Source organism: Talpa occidentalis, unplaced genomic scaffold (genome assembly GCF_014898055.3).
Source record: "Talpa occidentalis isolate TD23 unplaced genomic scaffold, MPIMG_talOcc4v2.1 talOcc4.10, whole genome shotgun sequence".
Classification (NCBI taxonomy): Eukaryota; Metazoa; Chordata; class Mammalia; order Eulipotyphla; family Talpidae; genus Talpa; species Talpa occidentalis.
In genome coordinates, this window is record NW_023600993.1 from 95,746,983 (window position 1) to 95,772,616 (window position 25,634).

Genomic DNA, 25,634 nt, shown 5'->3' on the forward strand with positions numbered 1-25,634 from the left:
GCTCAGCTCCATGTCCCTGGGTCTCCGGCTGGGTGGGCTCGGCCATGGTCAGTGTGAACACGCCCCTCGGGGCTCCCGTGGAAAGTCCCTATGGTGAGTAGGGCCAGCGGTGGGGGCTGGGGGAGGACTGGACAAGACAGGACCATGCTCAAGTTTTCGAGGCCATGGGGTACCCCTGCGTGTTCTGAAGGGGACTGAAGACCCTGTCAGGTCTCCTTCATGACAGCAGGAACCTCAAGGAGGTACGCGGCTTGTTCCACTAAGTTTCTGAGCCCAGGCATGGCGGGTCTGCTGTGGCAAATCCTGGAAGAGGCCTCAGGAGTCGCAGGGCAGGGGCTTGGCTTATTTTGTCTGCCAAGAAAGACGGATTTCCTGGAGATGCATACAGTGGCTTTTCTGAAATTCCCCAGAGAGTGGGTCTGGAAGCATCCCCTCCACTTTGCAGCAGGGTCAAACTGAAGGCCCTGGGGAGCCTTGCTGGACCTAGGTCTCTGGGTGGGAAGAGACCCAAGGCGGGGAGTGCTGGCTGGTGCTTCTGAGGGGGTCATAAGTTTTGGAAAATTCACCAAGGGGAAACCATATAAAACCATGCACAACGCGGTGTGTTGGAAAATGAGAATAATCTTGTGCTATCGATGTGAAGCTACGTGCATGGCTAGAGAAGCACGTGCTACTATTGGGGAAGGGCTCTGCTCTGCTGCTTGTGATGCCCCCATATTGGAGGAGTATCTCAAATGCCCCACAGCAGAGAATGGGAAATACAGCATCTTTAGGGTAGAATGCTGTCCCGCTGGTGAAGGGGAACAGCGCAGGTCTGTGTGCACATAGGGAAGGATCTCCAAATTACCTGAAGTGTAAAAAGTAAACTGAAGGACTGTGGAGAGCATATTGCTCTTCTGATAACAAAATGGATATATCTGTATATATGTACACACAGACACATTTGTATTTGCATAGAAATTTGTATTTGTATTTGCATGGAAGGATACACAAAGGCCAATAAGGAGTTTTGTTTCTGAGGCAGGAGAGCCAAGAGGTTTGGACTTATTTTTTTTACACATTGTGGATTTTTAAAAATGTGTGGCATTTTATAAATAAATTTAAATCAGGTTTGATCTCTGGAATTGAGTAGATCTCAGGTCTAGTTCTTTAGGCAAATTCAACATTTCTGTGCCTTGGTTACATTTTCTCTAGAATGGAGATGGCTTAGGGTCTTCTTGGAAAATGAAAGGAGAGGCAGGGGGTAAGCCTTTGCGTCACCTGCTTAGTCAGGACTCAATAAATGTACTGTCCTGACTGCTACAGCCAATCTTTTTTTACTATGATCCACCGTCAAGCAGAAGTGTGGATCCAGTGGAAACAGCAGAGGCTGGAGAACCAAAGACCACCTGGGGACCCAGCCCATGCAAATGCTGTGTGACCTTGGGCAAGTCACTTCCCCTCTCTGAATCTATTTCCTCATCCACTGACTGGAGAAAACAGGACCTATCTCAGAGAAGACTGTGCATTAGAGGAGATAGCATAGCTAGAGGGCTGGGCATGCCTTAGGTGCTTAACCCAAGGTTAAAACACAATTGTAAGATTTAGATGACCCTGTGGCAGGAGGAAGACGTATTGTCTCCCAAAGGTGCCAGACAGTCTGCTTCTGGGGAAGGACAGCCCCAGGTCACAAACCCTAGACTGTGGGCAAACAGAAGGCTCCATGGAACTCCTCCCAAAGGATAAGATAATAATATAACCTGAGCCTCTCACCATTTCCCAAACCTATCCACTTTGTAGGGTGTCCTCACATCCCTCAGCCCAGACCTTCACAGTGTCATCACATGGCAGAAGTCCAGACATTTGTTGGGTGGATGGATGGGTGAATGTTATTGGCCGATTCATTTTATTCTCATAGCAGTTGTCTCAGATAAATAATGTTGTCATCTCCAAGGATAGAAGAGAAAATCAAAGCTTAGGATTATAAAAAAATCATTTGACTCAGTCCATCCATCTATGCTGAATTTTTTGGCTAAGCTACAGCAATGGCTGAGCAGAGGAAAAAGGACTCTCGTGGCCAGTTTTATAGCATCCATCGACAAAAGAACTCTGCTGTCCTGAGAGAGTGGTGCTTTTCCTGGAGAGAGAGAGAGAGCGAGTGAGTGAGCACTGGTTGCAAGGGACCCTATTGTTTAGATCAAATAAATGTGGCTTAGATCAAATAAATGTGGCTTAGCATATGCATCTGTCTTATATCTCTCTCCAAGCCTGAGGTTTCAGCTGCAAAATTACAGTGAGGACGTCTACAGGGAGAAGCTCTGGGGAAATGCACTTTCTGATAAAAGAAACAAGTGCTTGGAGGAAAGCCTTTTCCTGGTTCTCTAGTAGGGGTAATAATAAACCTTAGTTTCAGTAGGACACTCTTGAATGTGCTGATCTTTGGTGTGGTGATGCTGGATGAACTTGATCATTCCCTGGACTTGCAATGTGTTCATGCATACTGGTTTCTGCTTTGAATCCATCCATCCATCTTTTCATCTGTCCTCTCACCCATCACCTCATTCATGCGTGCATCTACCTACCCATATATCCATTCCTTACCCAGCCACTTACATCCAACAAATTATCTCTCCATCATTCCCATCTATCAATCATTATACATACTCATCTACTCATCATATCTATTCATTAATTCTGGATTCTGCTTTGAAGTTCTCATCAATACCCTGATCAAATAATTGGCGTATGTTGTGTCTGATGCCCCCACCAGACTATAAACTTGATGAGCGTCTGTTGGCTGAAACAGTTCTATGACAATGGTCAGCCATGTTAGCCAAGTCCACCCTCTTCTCTTCCTTCCTCTGTCATCCTCATTGTGTTGGTTTTGGTTCTTGATTGTCTTATTATAGGCCCAAAGTGACAGTCAAGGCACCAAACTTGACATCTGCACTTAAGTGTCTGAAACTGGAAGGGATTTTGCTCAAAGCACTTGTTTCCTTTATCAAAAATCAGAAATTTCCCAGCAGCTTTCCCTGCTTCTAGGAAATCTGGGAAATTCCTTTTCTAGTGGAAAGGAACAGGAAAGCTAAGACTGGCTTAGACCAGTGATGTTCTTTTCTTAGTGCCTGGCACTCTGCGGCTCCAGACAAAACGAGGGTTCTTTCATTTTGGCTGCCATTTGAACTTGGGTGATTTAGCCATGAGGGCTGTCCTGGGCTTTGTTGGATGGTGAGCAGTCTCTGACTTTAATTCACTAAATGCCAGGCATCTCTCTCTACCTGTTGTGTCAACCCATAAAGTCTCCAGACGTTTCCAGAAGGAAGCAGCCATAGCCACTGGATAGTGTTGGCCACAGGTGAGGATGATGTCATGTTCCTGCTATAGCATCTGCTTTGGATGGCAGGATCTAGCTCAGCACAAAATCTGGGGCTTCTCTTAGTAACTGTGAGGGTAAGATGTGCATATCCGTGTGCGTACCTGACTCCTGGCTTTATTTTCCAACCCTAGTTTTTCTTTCAACCAGCTTCCCATCTATTATTTATGTATTTTAAATCTGTATTGAAGAGAAAATAGTTTATAGCATCATATAGATTTCAGATATACAGCATTATAGTTTGACATCTGTACGGGCTACATTATATTCTTTACCCAAACTATTTTCCATCTACCACCATACAATTGCCCCCCCTACCCACTTCCCCTCTGGTTACCACCACGTTGTTCTCATCACCTGCTTGTTTTTGTTTATTTTGGCCCTTTTGGTATTTGTCACTTTTATAAGCACTTCAAATCTACTTGAAGGAGTTTATGTTTGTCTTATTCTTCTTGTTATACTGCAGGCTATCCCAGGGCCTGGCCTGTAGACTTTGATAGAGGTTTTATTTAATGAAAAATGAATGGGAGGATGGATAGATTAACAGATGTCTGAATGGGTGGATAGGTGGATGGTTTGATGAATAGAAGTGATGGATTTGTGAATGGATGGGAGCGTGGATGGATGGATGGGTGGGTGGGAAGATGGGACAAAAGATGAATGAGTCACTGGGAAGATGGGGGATAGGCAGATGGATGGATGGATTAATGAGTAGATATGATGGGTAGATGAGTGTGTGTGGTGGATGATGGATGGATAAATAGTTAGGTAGGAATGATGAGAGAGATAAGTAGATGGATAAGGAACTGGATATATGGGTCGGTGGATTCATGCATGAATGAGATGATTGGTAGGTGGACAAATGGAAAGGTGGATGGATGGATGGATGGATGGATGGATGGATGGATGGATGGATGGATGGATGGATGAGATGTGCTGGGTTGGGATAGCAGCACCCACAAGTGCTCAGGACAGGACAAGCGAGAAGACGGGGTAGATCTGGTGTGAGTCAACAATCCTCCTTCAGCAGTCTCTAAGTGCCAGATGAGTTTGACTCTTCCTAGTTCCTTTGACCAACGGCATCAGCCTCAAGCCAGATAAGAGGCTACTTTCAGAGGCAGTTGGTTAACTGACTCTCCTACTTATGGCTGTGTTAGGATGAGCACTTTGCTTCAGCTCTTCGAGCCTCAATTTCTTTGTTCATCAAATGAAACTTGGTTGTTAGGACGATTCCATGAACAGATGGAGGAGGAAATGTTTCCTAGACTATGTCCTATAGGGCTCTATTTCCCTGAAGGGTTAAAGGCCCAAAGCTGGGCCCAGACGCTGGCTGGCTATGAGACTATCAGATATCAAACATGGCTCTTCTCATCCTTCACTCCCAAAGTTTAGTCACGCCACCTTTCCTCTTTCTCCCCTCTGCAAATCATCTTCCCGTCCCACTGCAATTTGGTCTCAGTCCCTCTGATTCACAAAACTGGCTGCACATGGGAAACATAATAACTGATTTATCTGGGGGCTCCATTCTGCATTGGTGAATCAGAATCCCCTAGGGTGAGCACCAAGAATCTCTAAATATTTTAATTAAGTTCCTTAAGTGACTTTGGCTATCTCGGTGAGCAGGAGTAGGGAAACCATGGCCTTGTTTTGTCACATTATAGAGGACATGGACACCAGAGTGCCTCTTATCGCTACCTGATGGACTCTGCATTCATTAGTTCATTGTTTGCTTGTTCATTTTAAAGCCATCAAGACTCTGGGAAAGACAAATCCCATCACCACCAAGGGAGGGTGGCTGGGACCTGAGGGTGGAGTTGGGCAGCCAGGTTGGATATAAAAAACCAAACACGTGGGCCTTGGGCTCTCTCTGGCTCCCGATCGCTCGCCTCCTGGCTTCACCGCTCCTGGCTGGCGGCCAACTCTGAGAGCGCCATTTTGGGATTCCTGATCGGCGGATCGGGTAGGACTCATTTAAAACTTTGTCTCCCACTTTTCTCCCAGAGCTGTACATTTCCTCATTTCCCCTTCCCTTGTAAATAAACCTTTTATTAACCTTTCACGTGTGCCTGCAGTAGAGCATTGATAAGTCCTTTTAAGCGCGCGGGTGAGGACCCACAGTCAGGCACCCCGTTTTGTATCGGGGTTTCTCTACAAAAATTTCACCAACAAATGATTCCTGGGATCTTAAGATACTTTCAGGAGGCACAGCAGGAAGGTAGGAAAATACAGCTTGGCTTCAGATCTTGGCGAGCACTTAATCTGGCGGGGCAGACGGACTGTGCCATGGTGTGGATGGATGGGGTTTAGGAGGAGGGGAAGGGACTGAGGATGCGGGGAGGGGTCAGGAGCCTCTTGACCTGGAGGACTGGGCTGGTGTCTAAGCTGGAGCCTGGAGATTTGGCAGGAGTCAGCCAGGAGCGGAGAGGGGCGGGGTTAGCAAGGCAAAGGCCCTGGTGAGAGCCTGCCAAGTTGTACTGTTTTACTTACATTTGACTGCAATTAATTCCATCCTTTATTGAAAGCATCTTGGGACTTTTCTGATTATTTCATGAATGATTTATCTTGTTCCTAAAAAGATTATGGGATGTTTAAGTGCAGGAGCCACGCCTTCCACTTTTCTTTTTCTTTCTAATTCACATGCCTCTAGCTTAAGGGCCTGTAAGAGGAAAGAAATTTGTCTCCATTTAAATCCCTTCTATGCAGGATGCTGGGCTCTTTATAGGCCCTCTTCCTTTTAATCTGTGCGATAATCCATCTAGATGGAAAAATATAATCTACGTTTTACAAACAGAGAAACAGAGATTCAGAGTTGTTAAGAAAGTTTCCCTGCATCACACAGTGAATGAGTGATTAAAATCCAGCTGAGAGCAAACCTTCATTTTTTAGCTACACTTGCTACCCTCCCCCCTCAACTAGTATCAGCGGAGGTGTATAACAGCACTGGTTAGCAGTTCAAACTCCGAAGACAGATTGCCCATATCCAAATGGTGTGTGGCTTAAGGCAAAGTACCTCATTTTCTGTGCCTCAGTTTCTCTGTCAAATGGTGTGGTAATGATAGCATCTGTGTGATGGGGTGAGAGAGTGAGGGCAGGTTAATCTCTGTACAATATTGAGTATTTGGCACATAGGAAGTGCTATGTATATACCTGTGCACCTACTATGTGAAAGGGACTGGTGGTTAGCTACATGCTGGGCATTTTTTTTTTGTTGTGGAAAAAACAAATGAGCGAAGGATACATAACTGATTCAGAATGCAACTGCATAGCCAGAGAGTCAGGACCAAACTTCATGCCAAGACTTCCCAAGCCTTCTGATGCCTGGGGCCTGTTGGGGAGCAGTGGGTGGGACTGGTTCATGTGTCTGGGCCTGTTGGAGCAAATGGGAGGCAGGGAAAGGAGTGCAGAGCCTGCCTTGGCCACTGACCTGGGGGATGGCTCTGGCCCTGGGGGCTGTTGGTCTCACTCAAATCCTTCTTTGCTGAATTTCTGCCTCCTCTTCTGAGAGATAGAGACAGTGACATGCTCAGTCCTGAAGCCCTAGGAGTCAGGGAACATGCTTAGGAACCCTGGTTCTCTCTGAAACTACTAGGAGGAGATCAATGCATGGCAGAGCTCCCAGACTCCCCCCACCCCACAGCCTCGGGTCCAACCAGACAAGCTCCATTTTGGCACTTGAGTGAAACATTTAATGAAAGAAGTCCATGGTTCAAAATGTTTGGAGAAGCAGAGGACAAGACTAATGTGTCCCAAGTATAATTCTACCCGTAAATGGGTCATGCAGGTATTGGCTGATGGGACTGGTTGACGGAACAAGCAACCCAAAAGGTATGTCAGAAGTTTGTTTGCCTCCATCATAGTCATCAGGGGCTGCAGCATGGCCCTGGCCCAGAGCGACACTGATCACCTCTACTCACATTCCATTGGTGAGAACAGTCACATGGTCTTGGCCAAGCACAGAGGCATCTGGGATATGTGGACCCTGGCAGGACAGCTATTTTCCAGGAGCTGCTCTGACCTATGGAAAAGGGGGGTGGGCTGGATTTATTGGTACATGGTTGACCACCTCAGCTATGTGCCCCACAAACATACTGGTCAACTGTGGAAGAGTCTCATACTCTGCCGATAGAGCTAGCTGGGCACGTGGTATGAATATATAATCCTTACATCAAATACTTGAATAAAAATGTGTGTCGAGAGACACATGGAGAGCAATAAAATAAACGGGACAGAATGGCACCAGCTGGTGAATTTAGGGAAGGAAACATCTATCCTCACTGTACTATCCTTTCAAACTTCAGTAGCTTTGAAAATTTTCCAGGGAAAATGTAGTTGTCAACATTTGTTAGATTTAAAAGTAAATAGTATAAAATAAGGTATAAATAGAATAACCTTTCATTTAAATTTAAGGGTTTTGAATTGTAAATTTAACACGATTTGGGAGACCTTTTCTAGAAAAGGCCAGAGAATAAATATTTTAGACTTTTCAGTTCAGATGGGATCTTTGTCTCTGCTCTTTTCTGCTGTTGTAGCATGAAAGCTGCCACAGACAATAACTTAATGGTGATGTGTTGGCCGTGTTCCAATAAAACTTTATTTACAAACACAGGCCATGGACCAGACTTCACAGAGATTTGCTGACTCTCGCTTTAATATATTGAATACATTTTTTAAAGCGTCTGAAATATATGTTTTTTATTTTAAGCAGATATAGTATTCCTAAAATACAACTCAACAGTCTTCATAGGCATGATGGATCAGCATGTCCCATATGGAACAGCATGGCCAAGGCAACCTGGATCTGTTCAGGTCGCCTCACTCTGAGGGACAAAATCATCTCAGCACATTTGCTATTCACATTATCAACTGGTTTCTCTTGCTTTTACCTCTAGACTTTTCTTTGGACAGACATGTATTATTTAAACCCATTTTCAGTGAAGTATAAATTCATACAGAAAAGAGCATGAATCATAAATCACAGACTGATGAAACTTCACAAGGATGAGCACATTTTTTTAAATGAAGACAAATAGACCACACATCTTCTGGGGTAAGAGTGGCTTTTGTGGGTGTGAAACTTTGGTTTCACTTATTATATGTATTTTTTTAAGGATTTCTTTATGCATACAAGAACTGGGGTACAGGCCAGAGGTGTGGGAGGTGAGAGGACTCACCAGAGACAGAGTGGGGAACAGAACAGGCAGATCTACTGAAATACACTGCTGAGGGGAGCAACAGGTGAGACAGGAGAGGTCTGCTGTGCCATGTGGGTAGCTCCCTGGCTGGGGATCGAACTCGTGCTGCAGTGGCTGCGGATAGCTTCATAGTGCTGTGCAAGGTTAAGACCCCTTGCACCACTAGGGAGGCCCTTATTATATGTATTTTGGATGTATATAATAGAGCACTTGGTAGAGCTTCACACATGTTGAACTCCTCCTCTTCACAGCACCCTATTATCATCATTCCCATTTTATAGATGAGAAACGGAGGCACCGGGAGGATGAGTCATGAGCAAAAGTGACGTGGGTGTTAAGAGGTGAGGCCGAAGTTCCCACGTGAATTTGGGCTCCAGAATCTATTTTGACTACCACCCATTATTGCTACTGTATATAAAGCAGGCGATGTAAAATGTATTTTTTACTGAGGGTCATGGTTAAAAGGGTTTAAAAACCACTGGACAGAATGTTCCCAACTGACCTAAAATAGCATACTTTTCCTTCAAGATACCCACAGGCTACAGGGGCCAATTTTAGGCAGAGCACAAACACTTCTAAGTATTACTGAATATATTTTACTGAGTTAGAAAAATTTATAACTGGTATAAAATATCCTTTTTGAAATTAAAGTTAGTCTTTGGGGGGAACAAAAATAACAAGTAAATAATTACAGGAAAACAAAGAACAGGTAATAGGCAGATAGGGTAAAAAGCAAAGAGGAATACAAATGTCTACAGTTTGTTTGTTTATTTATTTATTTATTTATTTATTTATACAAGCACTGGGTACAGTCAGAAGCGCGGGAGGGTGAGAGAATTCACCAGAGCCAGAGCCGGGAGCAGAGCAGGCAGAAGGACCGAAGTACACTGCTGAGGGAAGCAGCGGGTGGCAGGAGAGGTCTGCGCGCCATGTGGGACCCTCCTCCGGTGGCCGGGGAGCAGCCGGGGATCGAACTGGCGCTGCAGAGGCTGCGGGCAGCTTCGCAACCCAGCGCTCAACCGTTGCACCACTGGGGAGGCCCCAAATGTCTACAGTTTGGGGACCAGACACTAAACTTGGGGTCTGAAAGCCCAGATCTGGGTCCTGGTTTGTCCTAGACCTGGCTTATGCTTACATATTACCTTTTGTGGGTCAGGTGTTGCTTTTTTTTTTTTTTAAGATTTATTTCTACATACAAGAACTGGGGTATAGGCCAGAGGTGAGGGGAGCAGGGGGTGGGTGGTGAGAAGATTCACCAGAGACGGAGTGGGGAGCAGAACAGACAAACTGACTGAAATACACTGCTGAAGGGAGCAGCGGGGAGACAGGAAAGGTCTGCTGCACCATGTGGGTAGCTCCCTGGCCGGGGACCGAACTCATGCTACAGCGGCTGCAGATAGCTTCATAATACTGAGACTTAACCCCTTGTGCCACAATACCCGGGTCAGGTATAGTTCTAAAAATCAAAACCAACTCTTCAAATCCTCGCAACTGTCTAATGAGGTGGGCACTGTCATCATACCCATTTCTCAGAAGAGATAACAAAGGCTCAGAGAGGTTAAATAACTTACCTAAAACCACACAGCCTGCAAGAGACAGAGCTAGAATTCAAACCCAGCTGATGTAACAAAACAGCCCAAAAGCTAAGATGGAAGAATTTCTTTTGTTCACACCTGGACCCTGGCTCCTTCTATCTTGGCTGATGGATGGGTTTTATTTTAACTACCCCACCCCACTGTGATGGGTGGGGTTTTCTGTACCACCCTGAGCTCTAAGTCCTCTGAAAATGGGGTTGATAATGCCCGCTCTGCTTTATGTCTCAGGAATGCTCTGCAGATCAGGGGGGTTGGTGCAAGAATCTTGTGTGAACTGCCAACAGTGTCACTGGATGTAAAGTGCTAGTATCATTGTTACGCTGAACCATACCTACCTTATGGTGTTATTGTGAAGGTGAATTGAGATGATGCACGAGAGGCCTGGGTTCACGTGCAGAGAGAGCTGTGAATAATAGTAAAAATAGATGTGAAGTTATGCAAATAAAACAACAAATACTAACTTCTCTCCAAATTGGGAAGTTAACACATCACATCCAGGACCAAAACATCAAGCAATCCCAGCGTAATCATATTTAGAAATACAAAGAAAAACACAGTGGATGGGGAGCAGTAGGGGAGACAAGACAGTTGGTGGGTTGCCTCTGGGTGGTGGGAATCAGGTTTAGGAAAGAATTGGGAAGCAACTACTGCTATTTATTATAAGCTTTGTAGAAGTATTTGGTTTTTTTCAACTTTACATTTGTACCTATACAGTTCTGATTATTAAAGTTTTTTAATTAAAAATGAAAAGGGGATACTTGAACACTATTTATAACAGAATACCACGGAGGGGAAAAGCAGAGTTATGATGGAATAGTTCAAGATAATTTTTAAAATTCCACATGAGGGCCTCCCTGGTGTTTTAAAGCTTTAAAAAAATAAATTAAATTCCACATGGATACTTTTTAAAAAAGATTTATTTATTTATGAATACAAGAACTGGGGTACAGGCCAGAGACGTGGGGGGTGAGAGGATTCACCAGAGACAGAGTGGGGAACAGAACAGGCAGACAGACTGAAATACACTGCTGAGGGCAGCAGCGGGCAAGACAGGAGAGGTCTGCTGCGCCATGTGGGTATCTCCCTGGCCGCCCCAGATTGAACTTGTGCTGCAGAGGCTGTGGATTTCCTCATAGAGCGGTGCTTAACCCCTTGCACCACCTGGGAGGCCCTCCACATGAACACTTTTACATAGCTTTGTGTCACTGAATAAAAAACCTAAGTTCTTTTCCCTGACTCTTGTCGCCCTGCTGATGACCAATCTTGTCTGCCTCCCTTTTGCTCATTCTACTTTAGCCACACTTTTTATTAGCTTTCAATCTTGGCAAGCAGATTCCTGCCCCAGGACCTTTTCATTTGCTATTTCCACTGCCAGAAACACCTTTTCCTCATCTCTTCTCATAACTAATAACCAACATTGATTGTTCACTATTCTTACTGAGAACAAGACAAGGCCATAGTGACCTTTCTTGACTCAAGTCTAAGACGGCACCTCTGGCCTTCACTATCAGTCTCTGGAATTGTGCATGTATAGACCTGTTAATCATCTGTCTCCTCCACTGCCTTGTAAGTTCCTGCAGAGCAGGGAATCTTGCCACCATGTTGCCTGTATATCCTCAGCATGTAGACAGTACTTGGCACACAGTAGGTGCTCCATAAATACTTGCAGAATGAGCAAATGCAGATGGGGACAGCTGAGTCAGTATACTGAGCCCCTGGATGGGCCAGTGGTGTGGGGACAAAGCTGAATCTTCTGAGGGAGCCCAGCCCCGGGTAAATAGGTCTCCCTCTGCCCAGACAGTCACTGTTTGACAACCGTCTGCCATGAGACTGGCCAAGCCTGGGCCAGCACACTGCCAAGGCCCCAGGATTCCCTGGGCCAAGCAGTCAAGGCAGCCACACATCAGAGAGAGCTTGAGAAGGAATGGGTCAACAAGTTATCCAAATAGGCAAAAGGAAGGGTGGAGAAGGTGGTGAGACACCAAGAGCAGTTGGCTTGGCCCTGGATAGAGCCCCAGGAGCTGGAGGAAGGTCCTAGCACACCCCATGGGCAGTTTCCAGCCAGCGCCTGGCCTCCAGGGGGTGCTCTCAGACTCAGCACCGGGAACAAGGAGAATCAGATTCTGACCTCGGCTCTGGTGGTGACTTGCAGAGTCTCTTACCAACTCTGCGCTTCAGTTTGCTCACCTGGAAATCAAGGAACCATGAGCAGAACTTGACAACTAAAAGAAAGGCAGTGGATTCTTTCTTCAAACAAAATCTCCCCAGCAGCTACTACACAGGAATGAAACAGATGCTCCCTGGTGGTCTAAGCAACTGTGAATATTGCTCACCCCGCTGCCCGCAGCTTTTCAGGATAGCTCCAGGATATGAACCCAGACCCCTCTGAGGTTCTTCAGCACCAGGAGGTGGAAAGAGTGTGGCCAAAGGAAGCATCTGGAGTCTTGTAATTAAACACAGACTCAGGTTCAAGCTCCACAGTGTGATTTTGGGCGATTCTCTCCACCCGGGAGAGAATCCTTGGTTTCCCGGCTCTAGAAAAATCGTTACAACATGTCCAGCCCAGTTCCTGGCACCTACATAATTCTCAGTAAAAATAACGAAAGATCAGTGCTGGCTATTAGTGCAAATAGAAGAAATGACCTGGACTGGGAGCCTGGACAGCCAGTTGTCTTTGCTGTGACCTGGGGCAATATTTAACAGCTCTGAACCTCAGTTTCCCCTTCTGTAGAACACAGCCAAGGGTTTAAAGGAGATCAGAGGTTGAGATCTAGTCCCCAGTTGCTGTCATAAAATCCGAATTGACTGCTAATCTTTAAAAATCCCAACTTCTTGATTCTTTTCAAAAATTGAAGCTCTAACCACACTGATGCTCCATACCCATGAGACAAACACCCATGGAACTAATTTAAACTGGGTGTGCTTTCTTTAATTTGCCATAGTCCCCACCATTCTTAAGAGACTTTATGCTTATGTTATATATATATATATATATATATATATATATATATATATATATATATTTTATTTATGCATACAAGAGCTGGGGTGTAGGTCAGAGGTTGGGTGGGGGGGTGGTGAGAGGATACGCCAGAGACAGAGTGGGGAGCAGAACAAGTGGACTGACTGAAATACATTGTCGAGGGGAGCAGCGGGGAGACAGGAGAGGTCTGCTGTGCCATGTGGGTTGCTCCCTGGCCTTTGAACTCAGTGCTGAAGTGGCTGCTGATAGCTTCATAGTGCAGAGACTTAACCCCTTGCACCATCAGGGAGGCCTGGCTTATGGTATATTAACAAGCACAAACCATTAGGTTTGCTGAATTGTTTTTCTTGCAAGAAAGTGTGAAATTTGCTTATATCCTGTCTGCTCCATATACTTCCGCTACATGGACATTGGGGGCACTTGATTATGGGACCCCTGATTTTTAAAACCAAGAAGAAGTTTATTACTTGTGAGAGCAATCTCTATTTCATAGATTTGCTATCTTTTAAATTTGGCTACTAGATCATTTAAAACTACAAATGTAGCTCTCATTATATTTCTGCTGGACAGTGCTGTGCTAGCCCCTCGGCTTCAATAGCAGTGACTATCACTGCTGATTCACCCTTCCCCTGCCCCCACCCCCCCTTCTGAATAGGCCAGTTCCAGCCAAGCCCCCTGGGCTGGTGTTCCAGCTTGGGTCTTCCAACCACCACCCCCCAAACCCCCACCCCACCCCCAGTTACCTCTAGTATGTCCACTCTTGTTGCCTGCCTGTCTGTTAGGAGGCCTAGGCTCCAGTACTCCAGGCCTGTTTTCTGGAATTCTCTACTTGGAAAATCTCATTTCCCATCCCCCATCTGGCAGCCATTGTGTTTGCTTTATCAGACATTCACATACAACAATAGTCAATTTGAAACTTAATTCCACATCCATTCTTCTACCTCTAGCCTGTGACATTTATCCCAAATCCAGTGACTGAGGGGGGGTGGAGCTGGGATGGGGACAGCCTTATTTTTTCCCCCTTCTCCAAGACAAGTAACAGTTTTTCTAGAGATAAGATGGACAGAGTTTGGGGAAGGACACAGGACTGTCTGCAGTGAAGGGGCTGAGTAACTTTGTTTCTGGAGGAGATAATGTCCATAGCTCCTCTGGGGGAGGAGGGCTTAGGGAGGACCAAATTCTGATGGATTTAGGGTGCCAGAAGGAAAAGGAATCTTGGCAGCCTCCCCTTGCTATAGAGGCTTTATATAGTAGTGACTGAGAACTGGGGTTGCAGAGTCAGGAAGAGTCAGGTTGAGAGTCTGAGATCAGGTGACTTTACCTCGCTGACCCTCAGTCTCTTCTGTAAAATGAGCTAAAGAATAGACCTCTCCCAGCACACAACCTCACAAATGCTAACTATCCTCATCCCTTTTGAAAAGGTGTTCAAAGTGGCACATGGAATAAATGTAATCCTTTTTTTATTTTGCTTCTGTACATCTTAAAAATTCTTCTACCAGGAACCTGCTTTCATTAAATAACAAAAAGTTAATTGAGAGAGGAAGAATAAAATTAAGTGGCTTCAATGGGGAGGGGGGTGTTTAGAGCTGGAAACAGGAAGAGATCTGAGAGTCGAAATTTCATGCTTGCATTTAATATCTTAATAAACTGAGGCCCCAAGAGGACAAGAGACTTAGCCAAAGTCATACAGCCAGTTAGTGGCCGAGCCAGAGCTGGAATGGTGGGCAATGAGAACTGACCTTCTCTAGGTCAGCCCTTCCCACAGCAAGTCTTCTCACACGCAGATTCTGCTGTCAGATGTTTGAAAGATGCTGAATTAAAGAAAGTGGTGCAAGTTTCACTATTGGAGAAGTTCTCACGTCCCTTAACACATGACAGTGCCCTGGACACTGTAAGAGTGGGCACCAATGTGCCCCTATCAGTTCATCGAAGTGTCTTGAAAAGCATCCAATGCCGCGAAAGCTCACATGTTCTGTAGTTCCTGGTGCACGACTGACACTGGCATCTTCTCATGTCCTTCTTTGTCACTGCAGATTCGTTTGAGAAATGTCTGTTCAAGTCTTTGCACATTTTAAAACTGGGTTATTTTGTTGTTGCACTGCTGAAGTTCTTTAGATATTCTGGCTACTCATCCCTTATCAATATACAGTTAGCAAAAATTTTCTTCCATCCTTGTCTTTTCATTCTATTGATGGCATCCTTTGGTGCATAAAAGGTTGATATTTCGACGTAGTCCATTTTGTCCATTTTTTCTTTTGTTGCCTCTGTTTTTGGTGTTGTACCCAAGAAATCATTGCAAATCCAATGTCATGAGTATTCCCCCCTATGTATTCATATACATTTTATCTCTTATGCTTAACTCTTTAATCCATTTTGTGTTGATTCTTGATTAGGGTGTAAAGCTATGAGTCCATCTTCATTTTTTGCATGTGTCTATCCAATTTTCACAACATGACTTTGGTTTTGATCACATCTTATTTAAGACTTTTACACCTGGGTGATTCAACCTCTGATCCATTGCTGGAATCTTCTTACCATCCCCCCTGATATTTAATTCGGACTTGACACTTCCAGCGACAGATGCTCATCACTAAATAAAGTAGCTTTTCTCCTGATAAAACCATTGCATTCAGTAGAAATAGCACCTTCATGTTGAGTGCAAACTTTCTTCCCTGTGGGATTCTTCTGTTCATCCTGGTTTGTCCTCTGGGGCTATAAGAATAGGTAATCACTCTTTTCCAAAGAAAAGTGCTCTCCATTCAGTAAAATAATACCACTACACTCCAGGTTTATAAGCCTTATCACATTTACTCCACAAAACAGTATATGAAAAGATCCTACAGTTGATTCTTATTTTGCAGATGAAGCAAATAAGACTTGAAGAGCTTATAATTTTCACTAGGTCAAAACATGTAAGTGATTCCACTTATTCTTCAAAGGGGGCGGCCCTGACCAGTCTGCAGTAGACCCCTCATCTTCCCCAGCACCAGCCCAACCTCCTTCCTGTTTTTCTTGATTCTTCCAAGGGCATGGTTTTCACATCCTATTGCACCTTATGGTTCAGGGGTTCTCGGTTTATTTTGGACAGCTACTCCTTATCAGATACATGACTTGCATATGTTTTCCATAAGCTGAACTTTCCTTTTGTTGTTGATTTCCTTTGCTGGGCAGAAGCTTTTTAGCTTGATGTCCTCCCACTATTTATTTTACCTTTTGTTGTTTTTGCTTGGGGTATCACCTGCATGATCTCTAAAGGAAGAATATAGAGGACTTTTAGCTCTTTAGCCCTGAGCACTACACCCTTGCTAATGGCACATGAGACCAGGTTAGAGGTTTGCCAGGTTAGGGAGCTGCCACCAAGTAAAACCTCTAGCACTTTGTCACGTCACCTGAGTGCTCTTCATTTAAGCTGTTCTGTTGATTTATCTTTTTTTTAAAAAGATTTATTTATTTATTTATTTATTTATTTATTTATTTATACAAGCACTGGGTACAGTCAGAAGCGCCGAAGGATGAGAGAATTCACCAGAGAGGGGAGCAGAACAGGCAGACTGACGAAATACACTGCTGAGGGGAGCAGCGGGCGTGGCAGGAGAGGTCTGCGAGCCATGTGGGAGCCTCGCCGGCGGCTGGGGATTGAGGCTGCGGGCAGCCTCTCAGCCTAGCGCTCAACCGCTACGCCACCAGGGAAGGCCCTGATTTATCTTTTAACCAAACACCAGACAATCTCAGACTGCTTTTGGGGATCCAAGAGCAATTGACACACATTTATACAAAGAGAGAATAGACCAAGAGTCCAGACGCTTCAAAAACAGCAATATTAAGCCAGTATATAATATAATGGATCATCTCATTCTATTTATGATCTCATTACTTCTCCTTAAACAATGAGAAGTAACTACTTCTAAAATAAATCTAAGTCAAAACAAGTGAGTTGATGTGTTAACTAATAACAGAAAGTTTTCAGATATGACAAAGTCAGGAAAACCAGTGAAACTTTGGAAAGACAGATTAAGTGAAGCTGTGCTGCAGTGACAAAAAAAAAAAAAAAAAAAAAAAGCCCTACAAGCTCAGTGGTTTAACACAGTGGCTCAGTGAACGGGCACCTTTGAGGAAGGTCACAATTTTTGTGCTGGATCTATGTGGAAGCCCATGTTTGCAGCCAGGGGCATTTATATATCTAAAAAGTTAGTATCATATAATAATATCATTGATTCTCCCCCCACCCCACTGTCCCTCCATTATAAAAATTAACGTGTGGGTCTGGGGCAATGGTGAAAAGTATGATCTTTGCAATTAGACCAAAAGTGAACACCTACATTGGACTCACTACTAGCTTTGTGAAGGCCATTCGTTTCCCTTCCTCAGTCTTAAAAACAACAACCGTATGTCAATGGTCATATTCCATCACCCCACCCCATCCCAGTTATTCATGTCAAAATCCTGATACTCACTATTTTTGTGTCCTTCATCTCTCCCAACTCATCGGAATATCTAGAACTTGCCCAACAGTATCTCAAAGTGTAAGCTCCATCTCCCCTACAGCCAGCCATGGCCACTGACCTCTCCAGGTCTGCAAACCTCTTCACTTCTCTTCTTAGGGTCTGGCTCTCCTACTGTTATAGGACAGGGAGAGGGGTAGCCCAAGCCCCGCAAACCTGCCTATTCTAAATGGGTTCTGCCATCCACTGCATCAACACAAAACATAGGAGACTTTAATGGGAAGGAACTTTAATGAAACTAGGAAACAATACAGGTAAGGCAAAGAGTCTAGTTTCTAAATGAAGCACCCAAAGTTACCCATCCCCTCGTGGGTAAAAGTCCATCCATATGGGATCGGCCCAGAACAAGGCCCCAAAGCCTGCCACAAGTCTAAAACATCTTCCAGTGGGGACCCACAGAAAAGGGTCACAAACAACCAGACAAGCCCGGAAGGAAAAGAGCAAAATCAACATCAAGATAAAAGCTGCCATTGTCACCTCCCCACGGGTCTCACCCACATCTGTGTCACCCAGTCCACGACCAAAAGACAAGCAGTTTCTTCACGTGTCTCTAGGCTCCATGCGCCTCCTCCAGGTCTCCTGGCTCCATCCTGCTTCCTTCCTCAGTCTCTTCTGCAGCTTCTCCTCTTCCTGCTCAGCTCCACCCTCCCTTGGGTGGGGCAGGGAACCTCCCCCTTTCCTGGGGACCACCCTGTTGCACTACCACCCACACTTCTCGGAGGGGCTAGGGGTGATCTTGGATTCAGTGCTTGGAACACCTTTCGAAGGTGATGGGATGGCAGCAGTACCGGCCTGGGGGAGGCTTTAAAATCTTGCGTTCTGATTGGAGCAGTGACCCAGCGTTGGTGTGTGGTTGCATAGAAGTCAGCTGGCCTGAAAAACTAAACCCAGCCTGTTGTGATTGGTGGTGGTGCCGAGGGGTTTGGAGAGACATGGTCCGTCTGGGTCTGTGATTGGGAGAACTGTAATACAACCTCCTCTGTGATTGGTGAAACTATGAGGTTATTTAAGTTTTCTGAACTCCAGTTCCCGCATCGGTCACTAGGAGGAGCCCTGGACGCGCAAAACAGGGCCCTGCTGCTAGCCTGGAGACACCTCCTCCCAGATGTCCTCCGGCTGTACCCTGTGCTAGTTCAGTCTTGTGCCTTAGGGCAACCACAGGGCAGGGTTGGAGGTGGGGCTGGGGGTGGAAGTGGGGTTGGTGTCAAGACTCCCAGCCCTGGCCCGGTATGGCCACGCTTCTCTGCACATCCCCTTTGGCCCTTCCTCTGGCTCCCAGCCCTGTAGAGGACATTGGTTGGTTGAGGGGTGGGGCTGCGGGTTCTGGAAGGTTTGTGAAGGCTGAGATCCAAATTGCAAAACTGTGGAGTCTGTCAAGTGAGACTTGGTAGCCCCCCCATCTCCACGCCCCATAGCTAGCCCTCTACCCAACTGGAGCTCTTTTCTCAAATATGACAGCCTTCACCATGCCCTTTAAGAACCTCAAAGGACTTTTTTTTTTTTTTTTTTTTTTTTATAGAGGCATGTTTTGTTTATATATTTATTTGTTTGTTTATTTGTTTGCTTGTTTATACATGCACTGGGTACAGTCAGAAGCGCGGGAGGGTGAGAGAATTCACCAGAGCCAGAGCGGGGAGCAGAGCAGGCAGAAGGACTGAAGTACACTGCTGAGGGGAGCAGCGGGCGGCAGGAGAGGTCTGCGCCATGTGGGACCCTCCTCCGGTGGCCGGGGAGCAGCCGGGGATTGAACCGGCGCCGCAGAGGCCGCGGGCAGCTTCGCAACCCAGCGCTCAACCGCTGCGCCACCGGGGAGGCCCCTCAAAGGACTTTTGTAAAGTTTTCATTGGAGCTTAAAACTGTTCCAGGCAAGTAAAGGCCCCTAACTCCCAGGTCACCCTCTCCACAGATGCCCCTACCACCCTTAGGTGCTACCACTTTGGCTGTTGTAATGTCTTCACTGCACTTAGGGACTATTTGAAAAACCTCTTTTTATTGACTTCTTCCTGTCCCTCCCCATCAAACCTCCCCACCAAAATGTAGACTCTGTGATGGGGGGGGTGGTGGCCACATATAAGACAGAATGCCCAGTTACACTTGAATTTGAAATAAACAACAACAAATTTTAAATTTGGTACATACTTAAATACTTTAAATAAGGGTTTGTTTATCCAAAATTCAAATGTGATTGGGCATCTCCTATTTGTATCTGTTACAACTGTAATCCTGGGGTGGGAGGGAGCTTGCTTAGTTTTTGTGCCTGCTTGTCCAGCACCTATCATGGGGCACATGGAAAGTGCTTAATAAATGTAGAATGGTTGGATGGATGGATTTCTTCCATTCACTCATTTATTCACCCAACCCATTACATTATACCCCAGCTGGGTCCTGGGAATATAAAGGTAAACAGAACGCAGTCCGATGGAGGAGGCAGAACAGGAAGCCGTTTAATACCATTGGATTAAACTGATGATGTAAAACATCACGTGGGTTGTGGGGGCACAAGGGAGGAGCCAGAACCAGCAGGACTGCCCAGAGGAAGACTATTAGGATGACACTTGGAGGATAAGGAGGTGATGACGGGGTGTAACATCTGCTCTGGGCAGAAGCCGGCCATGTGCAAAGGCCAGAGAGGGGGCAGAGACCGTGGGCTTCTGCAGGTGGCTGGAGGGGCAGTTGGGTGGTGTTTGATGGAAACTCCCAGTCACGGAGCATCCGAGCATCGGCACCGCAGTTGGTGCCCATTGTTTAGATGAGGAAGCTGAAGCTCAGAGAAGTGAGTTAGGTTTACAGTCTGAGTGGGCAAAGCGGAGCTTCCAGCTCAGCTCTGCAACTTGCACTCTACTAGAAAAGGCCCTAGGTTAAGGATTCTAACCCCAATTGGAAGAAATTGAGGCTCAGAAAGCTGACAGGGTTCTCCCCGTAACCTTGGCGCCACCCAGCTGAACAGCACAAGGGGTGTGGTTTGGCCCAAGCCCTCCAGAGAGACCACTGTGGGGCTGGAGCAGGATCCACATTGGCGTGTCTCCCTTTCAGTCAGGGCTACATCTCCAGGAACCCCAGCTGAGCCCTGGGGCTAATTCCTTGCATGGGTCCTGGGCGGGTCTGCAGTTTCCATGGAGACCACCTCCCAATATCCCTGAAATCTCATTGTGACCAGTGAGTATCAAGAGATTGCTCTGCCCACAGACCTCAGGGCTTCCTTGAGGATGCAAAGGGACCCCAGAATACCAGGAGGAGAATGCCAAACTTGGGCCAGGGCTTCCCCCAGGACTCACCAGGTGTGGGTCTGACTCCACCTCCACCTGGCAGGAGGCGGGGTGTTGAGAGAGAGACCCAGAACTGAGGCTACAAGTCCAGAATTGGAGCAGTAGAGAGACCTATGCCCTCAGCCCCCAGCCCCGGAAGACCCAGGTCCCTGACGGGAGGATGCCATTTTGAACAAAGCAGGATATAAATTTCACTCTACAAGGTGAGGAGAGTATCACAGCCTTCTAGAGGTGCTCCAAAGCTACCCAAAGACTAGCCCCCTAATGTCCTTGATTCTGCAGTTGAGGAAACTGAGGCACAGAGCTGGGGAGAGTGGCTTGCACAAAATGAATGAATCAAAAAAAGCAAGTGAAGAATACAGAGGTCACCTGAGCAGAAACGTATTGAAAATGCCATGATCCCCTCTGCCTTGAATTCCAGACTCTCCTTGACCTCCAGGAATGGGGTCTCCCATTGGTCTCCCCTCCCCTGGGCCTGTTCCACCATGCTCCCCTCCCCTCTCTGCCTGTCCTCTTCCTCCCACCTTCCCCTGCCACCCACACAGCCCGAAGCTGGCAGAGAGCTCCTGGCAGGCTGGAGAGCACAGTTACCAGGGCCTCACTGTCCCGTCCGGGAACGCCTTCTCCCTGGGTCATCGTCTGAGTAATTTTGAACATTTTTGTCCCACACTTCAGCTCCCTCTGTGACTTTGGGGCCCAGACTCAGTGGGGGCCCTGACCACCTGCCCCCACATCACCCCCTGCCAGGCCCGCACTGGAGAGATAGGGCCAGGATCCAAAGCTCGAGGGGACAGGTGTCGGGGGAGCCATGCCGGGCAGGGCACACCTGGCTCAGGAGCTGCGTTGAGAAAGCTCAGACGCCACTGACTCAGCTCTGAGCCTCAGTCTTCTTGCTGGGGAGGGGACAGTGATCCTTCCTCAACACTGGCTCTCACCTGGGGTGGAAAGACCTCCAGACCGTGCTATTAAATGAACCAAGCAAGGAGCAAGAACAGCTTGCGAGGTGGGGGCGACGAGGCATAATCCCGTATGCTGCCTTTTCTGTGTGAAAAAGCCTTGGAAGACACTGAGAAGTGGTTTGTGTGGTGAAGAGGGGCGGAGTGGACAGGAGGCAGGAGGGAAGCAAGACGTCCCCACGCGCAGGGCACCTGTCACGTGGTTTTGATTTTGGCGCCACAGGAATGTAGTATTGATTCAAAAATGACTTTAAAAATTTTAACAAGTTTCGTAAAATATCAAATAAAAATAATAATCACATCAATAACATCAGGTGTGTAGCCAAGATGGAGACCCCGGTCCTAGGATGTGCCTCAGGGAGCAGAGAAAGGCAAAGCGGAAGCCGTGACCCAGGAGGGCCTTCCTTTTAAGCCAATCTCATTTGGTCAATAGCAAAAAAAAATAGCCATTGGTCCAAGAATCAGGAGCACCTACATGAGGCCACAGTGCCAGGCCCTGCCTGAAGATCATGGCCCGGAGCTGGCATCCTGGCTTCGTGAGGAAGCTGTGGTGGTTTCCATTTCACAGCCAGGGAAACGCCTCACTCGAGAGCAGCTGCTAAGCTGTTCGATTTGGAGGCACGCTAGGCCTCTCCAGCTCCATGCTTCCAGCCCTCCTGCGGTGGTCTCAGTCTTGGCTGCACACCAGAGTCACCTAGGGCCTTTAAAACTTACCGACACCCACAACCGCCCACCCAACAGCTGCCCCTGCCCCGTGATCGAGCCTTAGTCTGCGAAGGGCCCTGGCACTGGTGTTTGTTAAAGGTCCCTGGTGATTCTAATTCATGCCATGTTTGAATCTTTGCTATATGCTGTCCACATCTTCAAATGGAAACCCAGGCCAGAAGGGAGAAGACTTGCCTAAGATCACACTGTGACTAGTAAAAGAGCTGAGGCAGGGCCTACTTGGTGTCTTAGTGAAAGTTAAAGGTAGTTCGTTCTGAGCAGGAATATCTCCATGAACAGTAGGTCTGGGCAGTGGAACAAGGACTGGATTCCACTCCCACTTACCCTCTTTGCCAGAGAACTTTGGTGCTGTGAATAACCTGTCCAACTGCATGCAGCAAGCCTGGTCTGAGTCTTGGGACTCCCAAGCATTTACTCTTAGTGATGTCGAGGCAACCCCCTGGGCCTTGCAAACAAGGGTATTTCCTGAGGATATGGATTCATCCTTTACCCCAAGACCAGGACTGGGGCCAGGCAGGGCCTCACCATCATCCTCCAGGCCCCACAGGGGCTGAGTAGGCCCCATCTAACTCCCAAGGTCACTTCTGCAGATAAAGTCAGAAACATAACCAGGAGGGAGGAACATAAACAGGACAGAAACAGCAGAAGTCACAAGCCACCTGGCAGGAGGCGGCCTGCAGGGAGACTCCGCCCATACAGACCCAAGTCCTCCTGGCTTCCTTCCTGATCATTCTCCACAACATCCCCACCTCTTGAGAGCTGCGGTCAGTGCCTCCCATAATGCCCTGCTCTCCAGTCAGTGACTTCCATGCCCTTCCACCATAACCCACATGTTGGCCATATCTGGACATTTCCTCTGCCCAGAGGCCACCTCTTCCAGGAAGGCACCCTGACCACACCAGACACATGTCTTCCTTCTCTAACCTTCCCTAACCTTCCTAGGCTCTTACAAAGCCCACATGTGTCTCAGGAAGGAGCTTGATCTTTGAGCACACCAGCCAGCTTCCACTGCGCACCTGAGATGTGCCTGCCCGGAGGGGCTCCTGGGCACGGACTGGAGCCGGACTGCTCCGGCTGCAATCCCAGCTCTTTCCTCAAAGGCAATGTGAGCTTGGGCATATGACTCAACCCTCTGTGGCTCACGTCTGTAAAATGGTGATAAAAGCATCGCCAACCTCACAGAGCAGTTGTGCAGATTAAGGAGTCCACACCTTATAATCTGCACAATTTTGTGAACATTGGCGATGCTTATCGTGGCCCACGTTTCACTCCTATTTCTTCCCCATGACAACCCAGTGTGTTATCCTATCCCCAGGAGACAAGGCTGGGAGTCAGCAGGGTGCAGGGCTCTGCCTCCCTCTTGTTGGGCTGTTGCCCCCTCAGTGGTGGCTGAGGCAGGTTTTAACCTGGAGCCCCAGCTTTGCACTCATGGCCGCTCCTCAGAGGACCCATGGGCCAGGTGAATGCCCCCAGACGTGGGCCTGCCAGTGGCTCTCAGTCTCCTCTCTGCCTCCAGCCAGTCCTGGGAGGGAGGACGGAGGGGGGTCTTTCCAGCGCCATCTTGTTCACTGATGTCTAGAGCACATCTTGAGTCTCAGAGAGAATCTCTCTCTTCTCTAGCCCAGCTGGAGACCCAGGACACTGGGGATACTGTCAATCCTTAGAGGGGTCTCTTCCCCTTCCCCGGCCTCCATCCCTGCACTTATGCAGTGAGGACCTGAGGCTGGGCTGGACCAACGCTCTCCCAGTCTCCTTCTCAACAGCCAGCCTCACCTTCAAAATGAAATATTAAGGTAGCATGCACGTGAGGCAGTGCGGGGTGAAGCCGGGTAAGCGGGCCTGTGTGGACACTCGTTGGCTCCCGGAAACCTCCCCAGCCAGTTTGCAAGGCCCCAGCCCACGTTTCCCTGCAGGCTCTCCCGACTCGACTCGGACACTGCATGGTTCTAGAACCCAAGCTCAAAGCTGCCGCTTTGCACCCCTGTTGGGAAAGCTCTTCCCCCAACTGCTTTTATCTCTCTTTGGTAACAGAGCAAATTTGCTCAGGACCCAGAGGGGGAAACAAGCAGACTGTTGACTGTTGAGCAAAACCTCCCCTTTGGAGAGAGGCAGAGGAGGCCGCTGCATGTGCCTGGGGAGGTGGCAGCCTCTTGCATAACCCCGAGGCCTCCTGCCCACCCAGGCCTTGTCAGGGTTAGGGGTGAGACAAACCGCAAACTCATGCCCAGTTAATTTTTTAAGGCAAAATCAACAGGCTCAGCAATGATTAGCAGGCAGGTAAGTTCGTCTTAATCACGCCGAGGAGAGGGAGGAAGGAGGCTTCTAGGGGCCCAAGAATGGGGCTCAGTTATCAGTTAACCACATGAATGTTGTTTCCTTCCAAACCCACTGGCCTTCAGCCCCGAACTCCCTCATCTTCCTCTTGGAAGTTCTTCTGTGGCAGCCCTGCGGCCGTCAGTCACTGGGTGGACAAACCACCATCTGGGGTCTGTGGGAGACTCTGCAAGAGCCCTCGAGGGCAGCGGTGAAGTGAAGGGGTCCTCAGGGAGCTTGTGGTCTCCTTAAGGCAAAGCTCAGCCACCACCACTGCGCGGCCTTGGCCATATCCCCTCCACCCCTTGGGTTCATTGAGAGGCTCCAGGTCTGGGCCCCAGGTTTGCAGCTCCCTGAGACCAGCTGCCACTCCCTCGGGGGCCTCAGTGTCTCCATCCACCAAATGGGAGCATTGGCTGAGACCCATTCCAGGCTTGAAGTTCTGTGAGGTCATGACTGGATTAATTCAAAGTGGCCTGTACCCAGAGGGAGGCGGGAGCAGCATTTTAGAAGGTCAAGAGAGAGAGACAGATGCCCAGAAAAGGAGGGGGCCTACCTGACAGCCTCATCGGTACCAGCAAGTGTCAGATCCCAGCTCCAGTTCCAGGGTTGTCCTCAGGCGGGGGTCCCTGTGGTGTGGCCAGGGGTTACAGGCGTGGCCTGGGAGACCCCCGTTGGCCCAGGGCCCCTCCCCATCCCCTGGGCTGTGAGCTGCCAGAGGAAGCAACAAGGACCACACTAGCCCTGGG

The 25,634-nt window shown here is 47.6% G+C and overlaps 1 long non-coding RNA gene across 4 annotated transcripts; it reads right to left on the bottom strand.

Annotated features, from left to right (window-relative positions):
• Positions 1–955: 955 nt before the first annotated feature.
• On the bottom strand, positions 956–25,634 carry LOC119235662 (uncharacterized). 4 transcript variants are annotated; one of them, XR_005122887.2, is made up of 5 exons: positions 25,442–25,634; positions 10,475–10,542; positions 7,267–7,367; positions 5,840–5,920; positions 956–2,116 (listed from the first exon to the last, which is right to left on the bottom strand). It is a non-coding gene; the product is annotated as an uncharacterized LOC119235662 (long non-coding RNA). The 4 variants fall into 4 exon arrangements; XR_005122886.2 differs by having other exon boundaries at positions 5,840–6,008; XR_008552725.1 differs by lacking the exon at positions 25,442–25,634 and adding an exon at positions 18,119–18,452 and having other exon boundaries at positions 5,840–6,008.